The following is a 17,963-nucleotide window of genomic DNA, read 5'->3' on the forward strand; positions in this document are numbered from 1 at the left end:
GTCCGCCAAATCTTTGTGATAGGATTTAGTTTTTTTACATTAACCACTTGAACCCTAGAATTCCTTTTCTGAGGGGAACATTAGCCGAAAATAGCAGATCTACAAGCTCTCAACGCCTCACGCTGCGAGGCGTTGAGAGCTTGTAGATCTGCTATTTTTGGCAAAGAAGCTATAGGTGTAGAGGGGAAAAAAGAGCAGACTAAGTAAAAAAAAAAACTTTAATCTGAAACACAATTTTATACAATATAGAGTAGGGGGTCCCTGCTTCATCTCTCTCTCAGCTAAGGGGTCCTTGGCCTGAAAACGTTGAAGACCCCTGGTCTAAATGTTTCAAAAATAGCCAATCTACAAGCTCACAAAGTGCCGAGATGTGAGCTTGTAGATCGGCTATTACGAATAGCCCGCAAAAAAATTAAAATAATAAAGCTAAAGACTTGAATGCTTTTAAACTGTACCTCATTTCGCTAGGGACCCCCTGAAACCCCATCAATGACCCCTGGGGGTCCCTGGACCCCTTGATAAACTGCATGGCCTTGTAAACAGCACTGGTGTAAAGTAACTAAGTACATTTACTCAAGTAGTGTACTTAAGTAATTTTTTGGGGTATTTTTACTTTACTGGAGTATTTCCTATTTTCTGTACTTCTACTTCTACTCCACTACATCTCAGAGGTAAATATTGTACTTTTACTCCACTACAAGTATTTGAAAACTTTAGTTACTAGTTACTTTGTCATTTTGTTTTATTATTACAAAACATACATTCCCCACTTCAGCCCTATATACATATCACCCATTTGAAAATAGCCGATCTACAACATGCTAAGAAACAAGGTAAATGGCATGCTCCTGTTAGCAGAAAAGAGCTACCTCGATGACAAAATTGAGGAAAATCAAAGCAAACCACGAGAGCTTTGGAAGCTACTCAACAACCAACTAGGCTGCAGCAAGAAATTGAAAACCAGGCAAAACATAAGCCTCAAGGTGAATGACACTCTCACTACAACCAAACGGGAAGTGAGTAAAATCCTCAACATATTCTTTACGACCGTGGCCTCAGAACTGGTTGAAAAACTACCCCCTCACTCTGGGTGCCATGGTAAAGAGTATGTTGACTCATTTTACGAAAAACTAGGTGTACGCAAAGATGATTTTAAACTCTCCCCTGTGACAACAGATGAGGTGTTTAAAAAATTGAGTGCACTTCAACAACACAGAGCCACAGGACTCGACAACATCCCCGCCAAATTTCTAAAAGACTCAGCCGCCTCCATTGCTCCAATCATTACTCACATAATAAACCTCTCCATCATACAGGGACGGGTCCTAACGACTTCAAAAAAGCAAGGGTGACCCCTCTGTACAAAAAAGGAAACCAATTAGACCCTGGCAACTACCGCCCTCGCCCTATTTCTATTCTTAGCTCCATCTCGAAAGTCATGGAAAAAATAGTCTATGAACAGGTCGATAAGTACCTTGCCGAGAACAATCTAATTTACAAATTCCAATCTGGTTTCAGAACAAACCACTCCACTGACACATGCCTTCTCTATTTGAACGACTCTATCAAACAAGATGTCGACAAGGGCAAATATTGCGGCATGGTCATGCTGGACCTCCAGAAGGCCTTTGACACCGTTAATCACCCAATTATGATCAATAAGCTCAAAGCAATAGGTTTTGATGATACGTCGGTGAACTGGATGAGATCCTACCTGGAAGGGAGGGAGCAAGTGGTGGAAGTAAACGGCACCCAGTCCCCTCCCCTCCCAGTGACTTGTGGTGTTCCTCAAGGAAGTATACTAGGACCTTTACTGTTCCTGATATATGTGAATGATATGTCTTCAGCTTGCGACTGCAAACTGCTCCTGTTCGCAGATGACTTGGCTCTGCTGGTCTCGGACAGGGACAGGCTGCAGGTTGAGAAAACTCTCAGCACTGAACTCAACAAGATCTGCATCTGGCTCTCTGACAACAAACTCTCATTACACCTGGGTAAAACTGAATCCATCCTCTTTGGGTCCAGTCCTAACCTTAGCAAGGCTGAGAGTTTCACGAACAAAGTGGGTGATAATGTTATCACAAGAAAGGGGGAAATTACCTACCTGGGTTCCATCTTGGAGGCAAACCTCTCTGGTAACAAAAACGCTGAAAGTGATCAAAAAGGTCAATCAAACAACACGCTATTTGTGGAGGATTGATCGTCTAGTCAGTAAGAATACTCCGAAGATTCTTGCAGGGGCCCTCATACAAGGTTATTATGATTATGCATGCACTTCATGGTATCACAACACCTCCATGGCCTTAAAAACAAGGCTCCAAACATCCCAAAACAAACTTGTAAGGCTACTTCTTGGCCTCAATCACAAAACCCATCTAACCCCTGCTCATTTTGCTAGGATTGGATGGCTTAGGGTTGAGGACAGAGTACAGCAACTTGCAATGGGCCTGGTCTTCAAGAGACACCACAACATTGGGATCCCCCTGTATTTGTCAAAATATTTCCAAAATGTTAATGAAGTCCATGATCATAACACCAGAGGCAGCTCCACAAATCATTTTCAACCCAGATTTGGCTCAACAAAGGGAATGAACTCGTTCTCATGCTATTCATCAAAAATGTGGAATGCCCTACCAAAAGGAGTAAAGGAGTGTAAAACCCTACTCACTTTCAAAACTGCCCTAAAGATACACCTTCAGGAGGCTGCAATTCAAAAATGGCCCCTGTCCAAGTCCTAACCTACCCCCCTACCCCCCCCTCTCTCTTTTCTTTTTGTACATATTTTTCACTCTTCATACCAGTAACCTGTAAACTGATTGTATGACATTCTGTATAGTAGTGTGTATATTTGTCTGTCTCTTATATGTCATCATGATTTGTGTGCATGGGGTTCTCATCTTAAACAAGCTCAGTGCTTAATGAGATTTCCAGTTTAGTAGACCTTGTATTGTGAATTTGTACTTCCATGTACTGTTATGTACTGTCATGTACTATTCTCATGTCTTACTAAATAAAGTACATCAATCAATCAATCAATCAACAAGCTCACAATGCATTGCGAGATTGTGAGCTTGTAGATCTGCTATTTTCAAAAGATTCGATACGTTTGAAAACTTGTGAAATGGGACATTCTGCATAATGAGTACTTTTACGTTTTGTACTTCAAGTACATTTTGATACCAACACTTTTGTACTTTTGATCAAGTACATTTTGAATTCCAGATTATTACTTGTAATAGAGTATTTCTACCTTGCAGTATTGATACTTTTACTTAAGTAAAACATTTGAGTACCTTTTCCACCATTGGTAAACAGTTTAGATGATTGATTGATTGATGTAGTAAAGACATGAGGATAGTACATGACAGTACATAACAGTACATGGAAGTACAAATTCACAATACAAGGTCTACTAAACTGGAAACCCTCATTAAGCACTAAGCTTGTTTAAGATGAGAACCCCATGCACACAAATCATGATGAAATATAAGAGGCAGGCAGATATACACACTACTATAACAGTACGTTATCACGTTTAGTCCATATGCGCACGCACGCACACACACGCACACGCACACACAGACGTGAACGTAACGGCCATGTTTGTCTTTGTTAGCCTCCCTGCTACGTTCCATTGTCTTATTTATGACTAGCATTAGCAGCTATGCTATGCTAGCGCATTATGCTCTCCAGTGGAAGCTGCTTTTTGTCCAGACATGAACACATGTTAAATAGAAAGGCTTTACCTTCAACACAGGGATGTTATCCGTTTGTGTTCTTTTAATGAAGAGCCGTGTGTTTGAATCCCGTCTGGGAAGCTTTGTTTGTTCCACCATGAAAAAATAACATGAATACATAAAACTACACAGTGTTGCCATGTTTTGTGAGAGAAATAAGAAACTTGGTCTACGGAAACATGCGCAAGCCCAAAATTCTCCTGCCTACACATACGCAGTGGTGGAAAAAGTACTCAAACTCTTTACTTAATTAAAAGTACCAACACTGCGATATGAAAATACTCTGTCTCTGTTACAAGTAAAAGTCCAAAATTCAAAATTGTAAAAGTAAAAGTGCAAAAGTATTGGCATCAAAATGTACCAAAAGCAAAAGTACTAAAATATTTGAAAATAGCCGATCTACAAGCTCACAGCGCGTCGCGTTGTGAGCTTGTAGATCGGCTATTTTCAAATAGCCTATGTATAAAATAGGGCTAATAGTGGTTAATGTATGTTTCATAATGTAATAATTTATATCTGAAAAGTAACTAAGGATTTCAAATAATTGTAGCCTAAGTGGAGTAAAAGTACAATATTTGCCTCTGAGATGTAGTGGAGTAGAAGTGAAAGTATTGGAAATTGGAAATACTCAAGTAAAGAACAAATACCTCAACATTGTACTTAAGTACAGTACTTAAGTAAGTGTACTTAGTTACTTTCCACGACTGCACATACGTCATGTCTTGTCCTATGAGCGAATAGGGGAAGGGGAACGTCATATGATTCCCTTGTTTGACCCGGCAAAAACTAGTAGGACTCAAAGAATATGATTATTGGCAGAATCGCAGAAAGCTTAGAATATTTGGCAGTCCCGCGTTTTCATTTTTCACAATATCGGTGATTGTTGCAATGACCTGCACTACAATACTTCACCATGCAGTGGTGGAAAAAGTACTATTTTTTTTACTGAAGTAAAAGTATCAATAGTCAAGTCCAATGTACTCTGTTACAAGTAAAAGTAAGGTATTAACATTTTACTCGAGTAAAAGTACAAAGGTATTGGTATCAAAATGTAGCCTAAATAGCCAAAGTATATAGACTGTATCAAAATCTACAAAGTAACTAGTAACTAAAGTTATCAAATAATTGTAGTGGAGTAAAAGTAAAATATTTGCCTCTGAAATGTAGTGGAGTAGAAGTAAAAGTAAATAAAAGTATAAATTGGAAATACTCAAGTAAAGTACCAATACCTCAAAATTATACTAATTATACATTACTTAAGTAAATTTACTTAGTTACTTTCCACCACTGACCATATGTTGCGCTATGACGAATAAACCCATAAAATGTAACGATGTGTTCCGTGATGCAATTCCAATGGTGAAGGAATGGCGGATCCAGCCATGCCCCGAAATACCCGTGTGTGTCAAAGAATAGGCCACTTGCGCACTTTAAACCTATATACATCTGCTATTTGAAAATAGCAGATCTACAAGCGCACAAAGTGTTGCATCGCGACGCGTTGTGAGCGTGTAGATCTGCCATTTTCAAATAAATATGGGGGTCCTTGACTTGAAAATGTTTGGGAATCACTGGTTTAAACAACATTTGACAGCAAGCCCAAATAAGCAACCACACTTTAGAAACAAGCCAAAACGCCCAAAAAACGCAACCTGCAACTACCAATAATTACTAGCAACTTCACAGAAAAATAAGCCCAAAATCGCTTATAATAAATGGACATGGCAACGCTGCCTCCACACTCTCCTATTTAGCATCAGATTCTTGAGTTCAGGGGTCTTCAACCTTTTCAGGCCAGGGACCCCCAAACTGATGGGGTGATGGAGCAGGGACCCCCTACCTCGTAGGGTAGGGGGTAGGCCACCACATATATCGTATATTTATGTATACAATTGTGTTTTATATGTATGAACAAATGGTTGCCTGGAGCCTGCTCCTACCCACAGGTTGTCCCAGTAGGTGTGCAAAAGACCTTTTCTTTCTCTACAAAATATGTATAAACATACCATGTTATTGTGCATTCAATACTAAGCTATTAAAATATGTCATGTTATGTTTAAAGACATATTGACATTTTTTGGGGGAAAAATAATAAAACGTTTTTAAAAAGTTTTTTTTTTTTAGATCAAACAACAATTTCGCGGACCCCCTGCAGTACCTCCGCGGACCCCCTGTTGAAGACCTCTGAGTGTTAGCTAAGCTGGCTGCCGCAGTGCATCTACGTAGGACGTGCGCTTCTTGCCTTTCCTGGCTTTCCCACAGTGTCAGTTAGAGATTAGATGATTAGATGAATTAAGATGGATAAATATATTTTCTTTTTTCTTATTATGTTTTTTAATTGGCCAGATAGTGGATTTGGTAACCACTTATAAATATCTCGGCTCCATTATTGACAATCGTCTGAAATTTGATTTCAATACTGAAATGTTGTGTAAGAAGGGTCAACAACAGCGCATCTTCTGTTTAATTTCAGGTGGATAAGTCATTGATGATTTTATTCTACAGAGATTTCATAGAATCTGTTATTTCATTTGCTGCCATTTGTTGGTATGGAAACCTTGACGTTAGACAGAAAAATGCCCTTAACGGGGTTGTGAGGGGGGCTAGCAAGATTGTGGGGGTACCATTCAGCTGTCTGAGTCATCTATATGACCAGCAGGTGCTTAAGAAAGCATCATCTATTAGAGCGGACAACTCTCACCCCCTAAATCCTGAATATGAATTATTGCCTTCCGGCCAAAGGTTAAAGACCCCTGCAGCTAAAAACAATAGGTACAAATTCCATTCGTGCCACTGCCATCAATAATGGAAGCAGGAGGAGGTAGCTATCAGTAGCTACTATTATCTGGATCTTGTGATCATGTCTATGTCTATGTTATGTCTTGTGTATGTATGTTTACTGTGTCTTGGAGTTTCCTATCATCTGCTGTAACATAAATTGCCCAGTTTGGGACATAATAAGTAGGGTAGGTTAAGACTTTGACAGGGTCCGGTTTGGAATTGCAGCCTCCTGGAAGGTGATTCTTTATGGCAGTTTTGAAAGTGAGTAGGGTTTTACACTCCTTTACTCCTTTGGGTAGGGCATTCCACATTTTTGTTGTGTAGCATGAGAAAGAGTTCATTCCCTTGTTTGTGCCAAATCTGTGTTGAACATGATCAGTGGAGCTGCCTCTGGTGTTATGATCGTGGACTTTGTTTTGGAAGTATTTTGACAAATATAGGGGGATCCCAATGTTGTGTTGAATCTTGTAGACCAGGTAGTAGAGCAGATAAAGCATATAATCGTTCACTTTGTGATACAAGCATGAAATTTGGCACACATACCCTCTAAGGGCCACTCTTATGGAAAAAGGCTGGCCACTCAAAAATCCAAGATGGCGACCATTTTTTCAACATGGCCGCCACCTTAGCGGAGCAGATAGTGATATAATCTTTCAGGTTGTGATACAAGGATGAAATTTGGCACACATACTATGTAAGGGCCACTCTTATGGAAAAAGGCACTGGCCACTCAAAAATCCAAGATGGCGACCATTTGTTTAAAGATGGCCGCCACCTTAGCAGAGCAGTAGTGATATGATCTTTCAGATCGTGATACAAGCATAGAAATTGGCAGTAGCAGTCTCCAAAAGTCATTTGACAATATAACAATCACAAACACATGAAATGTGAAGATGGTGACCATTTTCCAAGATGTTGTTTTGCCCAAATAGTTTTACTCACATTTGCAACTGCACAGTGCTGTGCAGACAAAACCCAATTTGAAGCATTTGCACCTTCCACTGCACCCTTTTTGGCAGCCACATTTGGTGAGTTCTTGACAACTCTCTGCAAGTGGTGAATTGGCTGTCCAGAAGACCTGCCATTCTTCACCAAATTTCTTCCATCCCCAGTCAGCTGGACTTTCTGATTTTGGCTGACGCTGGGTGGACTGACCCCATATGCAGCCTGCCTGATACGCTGCACGTTTGGTGTGTTGAAGCAGAGCTGCTCTTGTTGGAGGAATGGCTTCATATGGCCTCTGCTTTCGGGCAAACATGTCAAGTCTAGCTTTATCCACACTGACAGCTGTGCTCGATCGATCGTACATCACGACCACAAACTTCTCCAGGATCTCCAGGTCATCATTTCTGTAAGGCTTAAGTTCAGGGATCTCTGCCATCAGTTTTTCCTTTAGTCTGGTAGAGTTGACAGTAGGTGAAGTTACACCCAGTTGCTCCAGACGCTGCTGGCACAGGTTGCTCATATCTGCGAGACGGAAGACGGCAGGACCATCGGAACTGAGACTGAATTCTACAATGTAGTTGACCAGTTCTGAGAGAACCAGGGGAAGCATGTCTGGTTCTCGTTCACTCTCAGATGACTCTTTTTCAAGGGCTTTAAGGTGGGATCTCTCTGTTGTAGAGACCAGAAAGACATGCACATTTCAGCTCCTGCGCTATGGCATCGCCACCACTCAGTTTAGTCAAAAGTTTGCCATCATTTAGTGTCTGGGCACATTCATGTAGTCTGTTGTTCAGGTTCATTGTCATTACCTGTCTTAGGTCAGATTCAGGGGATATTTTATCACAAAATATGCAAGCCAGACTATCATGACTGTTTCTACGGCGGTTTGTGTGGCCTTCATCTATTTCAATACTTTGAGCATCTGATCTAATTTGGTGTTGTTGAACATTAGTCGACAACTTGTGTGATACTTGGCCTGGTTTCTTCTCAAAGTAGCTTCTATGCCACCACCTTCATCCAGCCTTGCTGGGTTCAGGATCATTGGCATTTGATTGATCTCACAAAATAGTGGAACATTGGTGGCAAGCATGGTGTAGCCATCATGTTGAGGAACATGATGGGTTGGTGGTGATACTAGGTCATCATTATTTTTGTCTATCTGACAAAGACAACATTTCTTCCAATCAGTTTGCCTGTTGGCTAACATTGGATTTGCGTTTGCCATTTTTTGGTGGTTGATTTCTGATTAAGGCCGAGGGGCTATCCTTTTACCAACTTAATCAAAGTGATACTGCACATTCAGATATGGGATACAACTAGGTTCGGGTGACCTACACCTAGCCCGATCATTCATCCAGTGCCATTTAAGTCCCGTGTGATCTGTACACCATCCGGGTAAGTATACATGCACAAGTCATAATAATAATACGCGCTGGCACACCCTGTCAATTCAGGCACGGCTATCTAACTACATCTACTAACTATTACTAGCTAATTGACCGGGGCTGTTAGACAGCATTTGGGACACTGATAAGATATACTATTACTACAGTATTAGTAAAACTAGATCAGCTGACACTGAACCCCATGCTGAGTTACACAGCAGTGATGCCACCATTGTGCCCTGGTTGTGCAATGACATTCACTCTATTATAATAAGCTATATAAGACATAATGGTACAACTCCTGGAAGTCATCTTGAAAAATGGCCACCATTTTGAATTGTTTGGGTGGCCAGCTCCCCTTTTCACAAGAGTGGACCTTGAAGAGTATTTGTGCCAAATATCATCCTTGTATCACAACCTGAAAGATTATATCACCATCTGCTCCACTATGGTGGTGGCCATCTTGAAAAAAATGGTTGCCATCTTGGATTTTTGAGTGGCCAGCACCTTTTTCCATAAAATCGGCCCTTATAGAGTATGTGTGCCAAATTTCATCCTTGTATCACAACCTGAAAGATTATATCACTATTTGCTCTGCTAAGGTGGCGGCCATCTTGAAAAAAATGGGCGCCCTCTTGGATTTTTGAGTGGCCAGCGCCCTTTTCCATAAGAGTGGCCCTTAGAGAGTATCTGTGCCAAATTTCATGCTTGTATCACAAAGTGAACGATTCTTGCGAAATATGGTCTTTCGCTGCTCTACTAAGGCCCATAGCAAGTTGCTGTACTCTGTCCTCAACCCTGAGCCATCCAACCCTTACCCAAATTGGTACACCATATCATATAACATGAATGCAGCCCCCGATTGCTGTGAAACTAGCACAATTATGCCATGGGTGTTAATTTACTTTTAAGGTTGGTTTCTAACATTTAAAAAATACTAAGGAGCCCTTCCAATATAATAGCATATTTATTACCAACCAAATTGTGTGTTAAATGTTGAAGTAACAAAGAAACATCTATCCATTACTATAACCAACAATGTGTATAACATTGTACTTTATAGTTGCATAATGGAGATATTAGATATTGGTATGAGTAATGTGACTGCATGTCGTTGAGACTTTGATGAGACAGGGGTTATTATGAGTTGGTGTCACATTAACTGTAGAATTACTGGTGTGCCTTAAGTCAGTCCACCTTAAGGCCAGGTTAGCTTATTTCTTTAGCTTGTTGACTCTGTGACAGCGTGTCTAATGGTGGCGAGTCAATAGATTATCATTATTGTTATTATTATTACGTCATCGCATCCCCCAGACTGAACATGGAGCGAGCAGAGTGGGACCCAGTGTGACCGGCAAGAGTATGGTTCTATTTATGGTATGAGGTTGATTTATAAGTGCGGTGCAAAGGTTTTATAGTTAAAATGTAGATGTTTAAGTGAGGCAGCATTCTGCAAAGGCACGCTGCACTCTGCTCGCCCCGTGGTAAGTGATTTTAGGTATATTACGTGCACGTATGTTAACTTATTGAAAAGATGTATTTATTTGATCTGGTGTTTTAGACCCACTAATTTATTAATTTGTTAAAAATGGAATGGTAACTTATTGAGGAAGACCGGAACTAATCTATTAAAGTGGCCTAAATTGTTACATGATTTAAATTTAATGTGAATAAAATGTCATGTTTGCTAACTTGGTGTCTTTCCTGAGCCTCCCTACCCAGTTCTTTAAGCTCTGTTACGAACCTCCTTTTCTAAAGTTAAAACCTTAATTGGTTGTTGGTGAAATTCCAACTGGCGTAGTCAGTAGTTTGTTTTTAGTAACCCCTAAAAAGTCCATTTGGTTACATTAAGAAAACAGAACAGACTGTCACATTTAATACTGTGACTCTGATATCTGGTGATCAACTGAAAACTCTTGCAAGAACCTCTGAACATGTCATCACACTTCTTTCTGCACAAACACATAGCTATTTGCTCAAAAATAGAACATTGCACTCTTAAGGCTTCTCATGAAAAATAACACAAACAACCATTGAGACAGGCAATATATCTTTGTGAGGCATATGGTGATCTAAACCAGAGGTTTTCAACTGATTTTGACCCAGGGGAGCAACCTGGGGACCACCACTATTGTGCGTGGTGGGTCCATCATAGACCCACCCCATACAATAGTGGTGGGGGGTTCATGTACCGCAGGGAGCTGGAGAAAATAGCTATAATATCAATATAATATCCAATAAAATACAGTGATTTTGTTTGAATTTGATGGAATATGATTAAGGATTACTGTGATTATGGTAAGCTCACATTTCATATCACACACACACACACACACACACACACACACACACACACACACACACACACCATACAGTAAGAACTCCTGTAAGTTATTAATTTTTATTTTTTTTAATGCATGGCCAGGGACCACCTGCAATACCACCGCGGACCACCGGTTCACATTCTTCCATTTTCACATTTCTATATCCCCCCCCCCCCCCCCCAGTTCACAAGTCCAGTCTGTGAGGTTTTACCACCACTCTGCCATATCTGGTGGTAGGGCCGTGTGTGTGTGTGTGTACGGACGGGTGTGTGTCCCTTTGGAGTCTATGTCGGTGACTCAGGGCGTTCTGGAGAACCGGCACACCTGGTTGGGGTGGTGTGCTGGGTGTTGGAGTGTGAGGTGTGTGTGGTACAGTCTCTGGAAAAGGGACAAGATGGTGTCTGTTCCGTCTGATGGTGCCTGTAAGCCCGTCCACTATGTAGGAACGTGGAGCTGAGTGCGATGAAGCCACTGTGCCTTGAGACTTTGTATCTGTAATCCACACTGGCTGTCCTGGTGTGAGCAGACTTAGATCTCTCACACGGTGCCTTTTGTTGAAATGTGCAGTGTCCTTCACCCGCCTCTCCCTTTCTTTAGCTGCCACAACAGTGCTGTCTGGAAGCTCTGGGGTGAGTAGAGAGGGATGCTGGGGCACTGGAGTCCGCAGTCTCCTGCCCATGAGGAGCTGGGCAGGACTGTAGCCATTAGCGAGTGGTGTAGCTCTATAGGCCAACAGAGCCAGATACGGATCCTTAGCTTCCTTTAGCAGCTGTTTCACAGTCTGAACGTGACGTTCCGCCTCTCCGTTACTCTGAGCGAACCTAGGGCCACTAGTGACATGTTTGAACCCGTAAGCTGCTGCAAAGTCCTTGAACTGTTGACTGGAGTACTGGGGGCCATTATCTTTAAAGAAATTCTCTGGGACTCCGTGTCTAGAGAATATTGATTTGAGATGCACAATAACATCCTGAGATCGTGTGGGAGCTAGTTTGGCAATCTCTACATACCTAGAGTAGTAGTCCACTGCTAGTAGGTAGTTGTCATGGTTGAGCGTGAATAAATCAGCGCCTACTTTTTGCCATGGTCTCTCTGGGAGCTCACTGGACATTAATGGCTCCACAGGATTGGCACGTTCTTTGATGCATGTTTTGCAATTTCTCACCAGCTCGTTTTAGTTGGCTGCTCAAGCCAGGCCACCATACCGTCTCTCTGGCCCGCTCTCTGCGCCTGGTCATCCCCTGATGTCCCTCGTGTAGTGCATCGAGGACAAAGTTGCGCATCACTGTGGGAATGACTAGTCTGGAGCCCATGAGCAGGAGTCCATCATGTACAGTAAGTACAGCTCTATCAGTCCAGTAAGCTTTAACTGGACCTGTGAGCTGGCTGCGGTCAGGCCATCCTCTCTGACAGTATGACATGACCTCTGAGCAAACGCTGTCTTCCTGCAGTCGCTCTCTCAGTTGTGCCATGTATGTTGAGCTGGCGGGCATGCTATTGATGATTTCATCCACACAGTGGTGGAAAGTAACTAAGTACATTTACTTAAGTACTGTACTTTCAGATCCAAATATTGTACTTTTACTCCACTACATTTATTTGAAAACCTTAGTTATTAGTTACTCTGTAGATTTTTATTATTATTACCCACTTCAGCTCTGTATAATTTTCGGCCATATGAAAATAGCCGATCTACAAGTTCACAATGCGTCGCGAGCTTGTAGATCTGCTATTTTCAAAAGATTTTTATACATTTGAAAACTTGAAATGGGACATTCTGCATAATGGGTACTTTTACTTTTGGTACTTTAAGTACATTTTGATGTCAATACTTTTGTACTTTTACTCAAGTAAATTTTGAATTCCGTACTTTTACTTGTAACGGAGTACTTCTACATTGCAGTATTGATACTTTTACTTAAGTAAAACATTTGAGTACTTTTTCCACCACTGCATCCACATAGATGTCAGTTTTGAACTTGAGTTTTGACTTGACAGGTGAGTGTGAGAGAGTGTCGGCTGTAAACAGGGCTTTGCCAGGTGTGTGTGAGATTGTGTAACTGTACCTGAGTCTGAGTCGAAACCGGTGGATCCTGGGAGGAAGCTCAGTTAGTGCCTGGTGACCTAGCAGGCTGACAAGTGGCTTGTGGTCAGTTTCCATGGCAAAATGTCTCCCAATTAGGAAGTCTCTAAAACGCTCGCACCCCCATGTCAATCCTAGCGCCTCCTTCTCCACCCGGGCGCACCTCTGTTCTGTCTCTGTCATAGAGCGTGATGCGTACGCCAGTGGTTCTCAAACTTTTTCATGTCAAGGACCCCCAAATAGACACTTATTAGCCCGCGGACCCCCATTTCAAAAGATATGCCATAGGGACCACCATAAGAGAAGATTTTTTACGGCTCTAGCAGTGATTTTCAACCATTTTAATTTCAAGGACCCCCAGTTTGACATGCATTAGGGCTACAGACCCCCATTTAATGGCATTTCTATCACTTGGACCGCAATTTATATTGTAAAATCTATGTCAATTTAACTCTGAGAGTGGAAAATGGACCATTTGGTTCCATTTGTATACTCTCAGAGTTACAGACCCATAAGGGTCCATTTGGTGCCTAATCTATCATTTAGCTGGGGACCCCCTGGAACTCCCTCAAGGACCCCTGTGGGTCCCCGGACCCCACTTTGAGAACCAATGGCGTACGCGACTGGTTTCCACTGCTCTCCCTCCTTCTGCAGGAGGACTGCATCGCAGTCCGTAGGAAGAGGCATCTGTAGACAGTTTCAGCTCTTTGTTGGGGTCGTTAAGTGTCAGCACTGGAGGTGATGTGAGATCTTTTTTCAGCTGGTCAAACGCTTTCCGTCATGCACAGCCCCAGACCCACTGATACTTCTTTGAGAGAAGGTCTCTCAGCGGCTTGTCCTTTTCAGCTCGACCTGGAATGTATTTTCCCAGCTGTATTTAACATTCCCAGGAAACTGCGAACCTCTCCAGTGGTTGGACGGCTCTCTCATGGACATGACAGCCTTAACCTTCTCTGGGTCTGGCTGCACACCATCAGCTGACAGAATATGACCTAGGAACTTGACTTCACGTCTGCTTAGCTCACACTTCTCCATGTTTATTCTTTTATTTTACCTGTGAAGACCTCTGGTAGATATCGACTCTTACTAAGTAATCTTTTGTGTGTGTGTGTGTGTGTGTGTGTGTGTGTGTGTGTGTGTGTGTGTGTGTGTGTGTGTGTGTGTGTGTGTGTGTGTGTGTGTGTGTGTGTGCGCAGGGTTGGGAAGTAACGTTAAGGTTAAGTTACCTGATTCTGATTACGTTAAGTTACGTAATGAGAGTAACAGAAAACCGGTAACGGTAACGTCTTACAGTACATTTTAAAATTAGTAATCTGGATTACAGTAACGAGGGTGTTGTAACGGGGGTCACAGGCGGATTACATTCTCCCCTTCCCCTCATCAATTTTACAAAGAAGTTATACATTATTATAACACCAAACAACCACCCGCAAGAGAAGAGCGCACAGACTGCAATATCTGAGAGAGAGGGGGGAGAGAGAGAGAGAGAGAGCATGAGAGAGTGCGCGGCGCGGCGCGCGAGAGAGGAGGGAGAGAGGGAGAGAGGGAGAGAGAGAGAGAGAGAGAGAGAGAGAGAGAGAGAGAGAGAGAGAGAGAGAGAGAGAGAGAGAGAGAGAGAGAGAGAGAGAAAACCTGACGTCGGATCAACAGCAATACAAATTAATAACTGCAAACAGATTCAAAGTTTAGGCTATCAATATCATACAAATGTAGAGAGAAGCTGTGATCTCACTGCTCTGATGGACAATAAATATAATCCTTTTGCAAACATGTTCTCTAAATGGGAAGTTTATTTCAGCAGAGCCGTTTTTGGTGCGCAGCTCCTCTTTAAAGAGGTGGTGCCATGGTTTTGCACGTTTTCTGTTTTTCATGTGTCTATGAGGTTGATAGAACTTCATTAAGCCCCCTGGTGGTGTTTTTATGGTGTTTTATGTCTTCTCTGACTATTTTGAGTTTCTTCCTGGAGGCTGAAACCTTGACGGTCAAACGTGCCAATAGAAAAACAGCGCTTTAGTGACATACCCTCCCCCTCATTATCATAACACAACAGGTGTGGGCATGAGGAGGAGGAGGGACTAGGACAGGTGGGTGGTGCTAAGGTGGTGGAGGAGGTGCTAAGGTGAGAACCAGGTATACTTAATGAACTGGAGGCGTGTCCACATAAAAACAATTTTAAACTTTCTGTACACTTTTGAAAAAAAATCTTCCTCCTAGTATAACCATAATACCTGATGATTATGTTTTAGGGGGGGGAAAAAACACTGAAAATCACGGCACCCCGTCTTTAAGATAATTGCCTTCACCTGTTGCGCTGCTGCACACAACAGGGCAGATCTCCGCCAGGCCAGGATGACCTACCCAGGCCCATGAAATTCATAGGCAGTCATAGTAGCCAATTAGAATGAAATCTGCTCAAACTGACTCATACACTGATACAGAACCATATAGGCTAAATATTGTCACTGTCGGTTGGGAAAACGTTTGTTTCTTTTTAAACAATATTATTTTAAAACAATTTAAGATGGTGAAAAAGGGCAATCTACAAGCTATAATTATTAATAAATACTATATTTTAAATAGTGAAAAATCAAAAATACATACAATCTCTAATCTGTGATTCTAATGTGATTAATGTGACCCCTACAGTCAGTGAAGTCCAGGGCTGAATGTGACAAATATTGAGACCAATAGGCTATGACTTTGTACAAATATTGGTAATTTCCCAATACATCATTTCATGAAATAAATGGGCTATATTTCACAGATAGTTACACTATTCTTGTACTATATTAAAATTAAATCATCCTTAACACATTGTGTGCCAGAGGTTTATTAAAAATAGGGTACGTTCAGTGCCTGCATATCTTCCATCCACTTACATTGATACGTTTCGTGCTGTAGAAGCCCCGACGCGGAAGTGCATGTAAACAAAGCGTGCGCGCGAGACGGCGGAGGGTCCCGACTAACGCCTAGAACAATAATATTTCTAACGCGATCCTCCATTGCAGAGTGGTCGCCGATCGAAAACGGCTCACTTCCACCACGTTAAAAAGAAATGGATATTAAGCTTTTAGTCAAGGAGTTAACATTGGAGCGGCCGACCGGAAGGATTTTTGACATGGATCCACATCCGGCCTCTCCTTCTCAGAGACTCCTTGGTTGATCCCAAAGTTTCTTAGAGCGCCCCACATGGGCCCCACGTATAAAAAAAAAATGGGCCAAAAACGGTCCGGACCGTTTATGGCACACGACGCATGGATTCTCAAAAACGGCACTCAATGTGTTAACCTTCAAGTTAAATTCATTATTTCCGTAAACTTAAAAATCATCGTTTTATTTGATGGCCTTCTTGCCCTGGCATTTGGCCTTTGTGCCCTCAAAAAAATGACAACACCAAAGGGCCTTGCCCTTGCCTCTAAAACGACGAAATTCCAGGCCTGCTATCAATGGTAAAACTTGTTGTATCTAATTAAATAGAGTTTTGCTTAAAAGTAATCCAAAAGTAACTGAAAGTAACTAGTAGTTACTTTTTAAATTGGGGTAATTGGATTACGTTACTGACTACAATTTTTTGCAAGTAACTTGTAAAAGTAAGGGATTCCTTTTTAAAAGTAACCCTCCCAACCCTGTGTGTGTGTGTGTGTGTGTGTGTGTGTGTGTGTGTGTGTGTGTGTGTGTGTGTGTGTGTGTGTGTGTGTGTGTGTGTGTGTGTGTGTGTGTGACAAAAAGGATTCCAGCACATCCAAAAAACATAGCAGGAGGTGCAAGTCTAGTCAGCAGGAATATAAACTGTAAAAAAGGATGGACCCTTTGGAACTGCACACCAGAGAACAGAGATGGACAACTAACTACTGCAAGTGATGTATTAGCACAACACCTTTTGCCGTGAGCTTCGTCAGGTGCTAGCACTTATCTGGAGAGCGCAGTCATTTCCTTATGGAAGGGACATACTTTTTACAGAGTATATATATATATATATAGACTTATATAGGCAGGGGCGTCAATCTGTCTTGAGGCTGGGGGGGTCCCTCGATGCGGCCGCGCGCCGCATTTTTTTTTTTGGGTTATATGGCGGATTTGGGAGGTTTCTTTCTTGGATTTTGGTTACTTTATTTCGGTTTTAGGGTTAGGTTAGGATTATGTTATTTTGCCTAATTTTACTGATAATATCAAAATACTATTTTAACATTCATTTTTTATTATTCTAAATGACTTGGGGATGAGTAGCCCTGATCACCTCAAGGCAAAACACAGGCCGAGTAGGAATAATATACATTTTATTTTACCCACCACTGGCTGTTTCAAATAATGAGCAGAGCAGAGGAATTGAGCATCAACCATCTACGATTATCAATAGCTACTGTAAAGTATAACGAATAGAAGGTTTGGCACAGAGACGTGTGAGTTTTGTTCAGAACATGAAGTTTGCTTTATATTAACTTAGTAAACTTACTCATCACTGATGCAGCCGCACTTGGAGTTGGTTTGTTTCAGAGGATAGACAGACACTAATAACAAATATAATGCACCTGAGAAACTTTGGTCAACTTCATTATGTACTTGCATAATACATGGTCTTTTGGACGCAAAAAAATACCTACTCTACTTGGATCTGATGGATAGGGTTCTGTGCAGACTGCAGTCCATTTGGAAACACTTGGTTGGACCCTACCTGATCGTAGTGTCACTCCTGTCAGTCCATTCTCCTAAC

General features: G+C 41.7%; 1 long non-coding RNA gene across 2 annotated transcripts in view; it reads right to left on the reverse strand.

Annotated features, from left to right (window-relative positions):
• Positions 1–17,963, reverse strand: part of LOC308094653 — a 55,415-nt gene that overhangs the window by 24,272 nt on the left and 13,180 nt on the right. Inside the window, exon 1 of one of the 2 annotated variants that reach the window (XR_013933974.1) lies at positions 3,747–3,857. The exons of the other annotated variant lie outside the window; for it this stretch is intronic. This is a non-coding gene — a long non-coding RNA (uncharacterized lncRNA). Of the gene's footprint in view, positions 1–3,746; positions 3,858–17,963 lie in introns of those variants that run through there. 2 annotated transcript variants of the gene reach the window in all.

This window comes from Gymnoscopelus braueri (genome assembly GCF_963280865.1).
Source record: "Gymnoscopelus braueri genome assembly, chromosome: 11".
Classification (NCBI taxonomy): domain Eukaryota; kingdom Metazoa; phylum Chordata; class Actinopteri; order Myctophiformes; family Myctophidae; genus Gymnoscopelus; species Gymnoscopelus braueri.